The following is a 6,056-nucleotide window of genomic DNA, read 5'->3' as shown; positions in this document are numbered from 1 at the left end:
AAGCCTAGGACGTTTATCCTATGGATAGGCATTTGAGAAGCGCTGGCCAGCTTCACAGTGTCTGTATGAAGAAGGTAGCATTGTTGTATGGATGGAAAAACTGAAGTCTAGGTAACTTGCCCTGTTGCCACAGCGCCAGACGATGGAGGGGTCAGGGATCTGTGCCCGTACTTCCCTAAAGCTGCTCTGCATGAAGGCAGAAGGCATTTACCCAGAGCCCCACAGATCCATTCTCCAGGAGTCCAGGTGATTATTAAGGGACATGACTGTGCAAGATGCTTGTTTGACACTCACCTTGCCTGTGACTTGGTGTCTTAATCTGTAAAATGGAGATAGCGATAGGACCTGCCTCAGGGCTTTTGTGAAGATCCAGTAAGTGAATACGCGGAAAGTGTTTATTTCAAGGCCACTGCACAGTAAGTTAGCATTGAAACGTCAGCTGTTACGACTGGCTGTGTGACCACGCAAAGTGCTCCAGCTGCACAGTGGGCTAGTGGGCTTTGACTTGAGAGAGAGGTACACTAGGCTTTGGGATTGTTGTTGCTGTGTGCTGTTGAGTCGATTTATACTCACAGCAGCCCCATAGGACAGAGTAGAACTGCCCCTTAGGGTTTTCTAGACTGTAATCTATGGGAGCAGATTACCAGGTCTTTTCTCCCATGAAATGGCTGGTATGTTTGAACTGTTTGAACTGCTGATCTTTTGGTTATCAACTGAGTGCTGAACCATTGTTCCACCAGGGTTCCTTGTTTTGAGGTTAAACAAAAAAACAAACCCTTAGCTGTTGAGTTGATTCCAACTCAGCAACCCTAAAGGGCAGAGTAGAACTGCCCTGCAGGGTTTCTAAGGAGTGACTAGTGGATTCAAACTGCTGACCTTTTGGTTAGCAGTCGAACTTTTAACCACTGCGCCACCAAGGCTCCTGTTTCGGGGATAGCTGTGTTTAAAATGAGTGCACATACTTAGTCCACAAAGACAGGAACATGTAGGATTTAAAATGTTAATTTAGCCTTTAAGTTGTGGGGAAAGTTCAGGTATTAGAAAGTGCATTTTATTCCCCAATCTGGTGTGAAGAGTGAGGAGGGGGTAATAACATTTTTTTGGCTCCTCTCAGCCAGTAGTTTAAAAAGTGAATTGTAGCATGTAATTTTAAGAGATAATTTGTGTAAAAGGTAGTTTCAGAAACAATACATGATATAAGGGAAGTTATTCTACCTCACCCCCCGCCCCCGCACCGTCCTGTAGCTTACATTTTAAACGGAAACCTGGAAAAAGACATTAAGATTTAATCATAGATTTATAGAAATGGAAATTCTGATACTGAATGAAGACTACTTCGTAAAAGTTAACATGCAGCTTGCTGAATAAAAAGTATTGAAAAAACAAGTAGAAAAAGGCATTACCTAAAAACTTTCAATGTCAAAGACTTGGAAGAGTTTTCCAAAGTGTGTATTTCTTCATTGGCTTATGGAAGAATTGAAAAAGTGGCCCACAGATTTTACCTGCCATGTCTTTATACTGAGTATGTCAGCCTCATGTTGAGTTGAATCATTCTTAAAGAAGAAATGACCTTTTTCTTAACAAGAATGCATTCTTGCATTCTAAGTGTAAGAATTTCTACCTTCTGCTTTGTGGTGAGCCTCTGACTTAAGCTCTTCTGCTCGAACACTCCCTAGGTTTTGAATCTTAATCAAGTGAAGCTCTCTATCATGTGGAGCCTGGAAGTGGTATTTCTCTCACCTGACCTTCCCTGGGGTATCAGTTGCCTGATCTGATTGTCTGGACTTGCATGGATTTGTGATGGCACAGACAGTTAAGCAGTGGGCTACTGACTGAAAGGTTGGTGATTTGAACCCATCAGAGGTACCTCAGAAGAAAGGACTCCGGATCTGCTTTTGAAAGGTCACAGCCTTGAAAACCCTATGAGTGCAGTTCTACCCTGAAACATGGGGTTGCCATGAAGTGGAATCGATTCCGGCAACTGTTTTGGTTTTGGTTTATCATCCCTTCTTTTTGCCAAAGTTTTAAACTAAAATTCTTGACTGATAGACATCCTCTTTTTTTCTATCCCAACTTCTATCATAATCTTACAGAGTGCAGCCACGGTTTGTATCGTATGCCAGGTGTATATCAGGTGCCTGGTGCGTGGAAGGTGCCCAATAAATGTTGACTAAATGGAAAACGAGTGTGTAGCCATGTGCTAATTTTACTTTAGTGTATTTTTTATGGAACCAGTAACTGGAAAGATAGAATGAATTAGCAGAGAGCTGGGAGGTATACTAAGGTTGGGAACTTCTTGTTTGACTCGACGAAACCAAATCTGCACATTAGCAAGGCTTGCTGGAGAGCCTGCTTGCTTCAGGCTACATTCCCGATTTTACTGCTTAGGTGGCTGTCTAATGGTGACAGGCCATTCCACCTGCAGTTCTGGGTCTGGCTGGAGCATTCACATGTCACGGAATCCCAGGGAAGACAGCATAGGCTGATTTTGGCAGGTTTCTTAAAAAATTTTGTTCAGAACTTGCTTCACTGATGAAAAAAGTCCCTTGCTTCAGGACCATAGAGTCCAAAAAGACATATGGAGAACTAACTGGGGAGAATCTGTCAAGCCAAGGAGGATTGCTTCTCCAGAGGAATGTTAACCAACCAAAATGCAGGGGAGCGGCCCCTTAGTATTTTGAGAAACTGTGTTTTGTTTCTTTTAAATGCTTGCTTTGTTTAGTATATTCCAGTAAAGTGTATATACATTCGGTTTGACGCCAAACCATGAACTCTGCAATGGGATGATTCACTTCTGTGTGGCCTTGCTCGCCAAGGTCTTGTAACTCCCACCCAAGTGGTAAGGTGGGATTGCACAGGTAAGGTAATTGTGGCCCATCAAGGGGGTTGGGATTGGTGGATTTTGCCATCCTGCTAGAGAGAGAGAGGCTGACGCTTACTGGTGGAGGGAAGAGGCTGTCCTGACGGAAGAACTGTGTCCTGAGTGTTCCTGAACCTGAATTGTAACCTGTTACTTCCCTAAAAAAAACCCCATAATCTTGAGTATTGTTGGTGAGTTCTGTGTGGCCATTGCAGTGAATCAGTAAACCCAGCAGAGAAGTAGAGAGTGCTGTGTGAGAGAAGGTTGGTGTCAGAATTGGTAAAGATGGTGGAGAGGGGAAGCATGTCTGACCTCTGCCTTCCAGGAATCAGAGTTGGGCTGTTGATCTTGGTCCTCCTTACCCCTTGTGAAATTAAAAAAAAAAATTTAGAGGAGGTCAAATACCACCCCCAGGCCATTTTGACAGACTCTTAAAAGGAACATTAGTGAAAAATATGCTGATTTAATCAATGAGTTACACAGATTTTTAGTCTGTACTTAATATTGTCATAAATTTCTGATATTAGTGAATACATCTCTGTGCTTCTTAAAGTTTTTTCCACCTGGGTGACTTTTTAGGGCATCAGTGTGATATAGTCTCTTCATTAATGATAGAGTATTAGGAAAGTAGCCAATGTTTATTTCCCAACTTCAGTGTTCTTCACCTGTAAAGTGAGTGTCTGTTAGTTTGTTTCTGCTGTCTTAGGGATTTCATACACTATACTATTAGTGAAGGTTTTGTGTCATCTACTTTCGAGTAGTGGGTCCTGTTAGCACCACTTGCTCACTGCCCACATTGCATTGTCCACCTGAGTTCTCTTCAGGGCTTCCAGAGTCTCTCTGCCAGAACACCAGTGTTTGTAGCTTTTTGGCTTGTAGAAATCCCATTTCCCCATTCCTAGAAGGTACACAAGGATTACCAGAAGAAAAAGATGAATATACAATAAAAATAAAAGTTGTTAAGGGGGAAAAAATCCCAAAGGATAACTTAACCAGGCTCCGCTTTAGGTAAGTTGCAGCCTCTCAGTGCCTCTGACTACATCTGCAAACGGTACAGTCTCAGGGTTGTGAGGATTCCATAACATCATAATTGTTATGGCCATGTACAGGGTATAGTCAAAATCCTTTAAGTCAGTCCTTATCTCCCCATTTTGCAGATGACAACATGAAAGTAAAATAAATTAAGTAACTTGACCCATGTCATGAGCTGACGATTGGCAAGTTTAGACTTAAGCTCGTTATGTCTGATTCTGAATCACCAGCTTCTATCCTAAACAGCAACTGAGATGATGCTTGGTACATAGTTGTTACTCAGTAAATGTTTAAGCCTTCGAGGAAAAAAATTAGCAGTAAAAGATGGTGTCCTGGAGAAAATGATACATTTTATGGAATAATTTAATATTTCTTGTGACTTTAGGATGGCAACAACTTCTTACCAGTTTTTTTTAGGACTGTCAGGTAACATCTATACAATTTGAGTGTAATGAAGGTAGCAAAAATTTTTTTTCTTTTTTTTAAATTTTGTTTTTGAGAATATACACAGCAAAACATGCTAATTCAACCATTTCATGTACAATTCAGTGACACTGATTACATTCTTCGAGTTGTGCAACCATTCTTACCTTCCTTTTCTGACTCATTCCTCTCCCATCAATATAAACTCACTGACCCCTAAGATTCCTGTCTAGTCTTTAGAGTTGCTGTTTGTCACTTTGCTCCCATATAGGTACTGTATCTTATGCAAATAACTCCCACGTTCTGTGTTTGTTTGCGAACAGCGTCCTCCCCCCATGAGTTATTTTTGTAAGTGTGTTGTCATGGATTGAATTATGTCCCCCCCAAATGTGTATCAACTTAGTTAGGCCATGATTCCCAGTATTCTGTGGTTGTCCTCCATTTGGTGATTGTAATTTTATATGAAAGAAGATTACGGTGGGATTTTAACACCCTTACCAGATCACATCCCTTTTAAGAGATAAAAGCAAGCACAGAGTTGACCTCATACCACCAAGAAAGCAGCACTGGGAGCAGAGTGCATCCTTTGGACTTGCGGGTCCAGTGCTGAGATGCTCCAAGACCAAGGGAAGACTGATAACAAGGACCTTCCTGCAGAGCCAACAGAGAAAGCCTTCCCCTGGAGCCAGTGCCCTGAAATGGGACTTTTAGCCTCCTGGACTGTGAGAGAATAAACTTCTCTTTGTTAAAGCCATCTGCTTGTGGTATTTCTGTTACAGCAGCACTAGATGACTAAGGTGTTATGCTAATTTTTTTTACAGCAACATGTACAAAAAAATTGGTGTGGCAGCACTTATGAAAATACCTCTCAAGGTGAGGGTGTGGTTGGCAAACAGATGTAGAAGGCATGCATTATTTGTGTAACAATATGGTAGTTCTTAAACATAATGCTCAAGGCAGATATTTTTCACTAGTTAAGGTAAACTGTTGTTTGGTGTTGGAGTCCTGGTGGTGTAGTGGTTAAGAGCTTGGCTGCTAACCAAAAGATCGGGAGTTTGAAGCCACCAACTGTTCCTTGGAAACCCAAAGGGCAGTTCTGCTCTGTCTTACAGGGTCACTGTGAGTCAGTTTTAAGAAGACTTCAGGGGATATATATATATATATATTTTAAAATAATTTTTATTGTGCTTTAAGTGAAAGTTTACAAATCAAATCAGTCTCTCACACAAAAACCCATGTACACCTTGCTACACACTCCCAATTACTCTCCCCCCAATGAGACAGCACACTCTCTCCCGCCACTCTCTCTTTTTGTGTCCATTTCGCCAGCTTCTAACCCCCTCCACCCTCTCATCTCCCCTCAAGGCAGGAGATGCCAACATAGTCTCAAGTGTCCACCTGATCCAAGAAGCTCACTCCTCGCCAGCATCCCTCTCCAACCCATTGTCCAGTCCAATCCCTGTCTGAAAAGTTGGCTTCAGGAATGGTTCTTTGCTGGGCAAACAGAAGGTCTGGGGGCCATGACCACCGGGGTCCTTCTAGTCTCAGTCAGACCGTTAAGTCTGGTCTTATGAAAATTTGGGGTCTGGATCCCACTGCTCTCCTGCTGCCTCAGGGGTTCTCTGTTGTATTCCCTGTCAGGGCAGTCATCGGTTGTAACCGGGCACCATCTAGTTCTTCTGGTCTCAGGATGATGCAGTCGCTGGTTCACGTGGCCCTTTCTGTCTCTTGGTGTTCTTCA

This window comes from Elephas maximus, chromosome 13 (assembly GCF_024166365.1).
Source record: "Elephas maximus indicus isolate mEleMax1 chromosome 13, mEleMax1 primary haplotype, whole genome shotgun sequence".
NCBI lineage: Eukaryota > Metazoa > Chordata > Mammalia > Proboscidea > Elephantidae > Elephas > Elephas maximus.
This window is presented reverse-complemented; position numbering follows the sequence as displayed.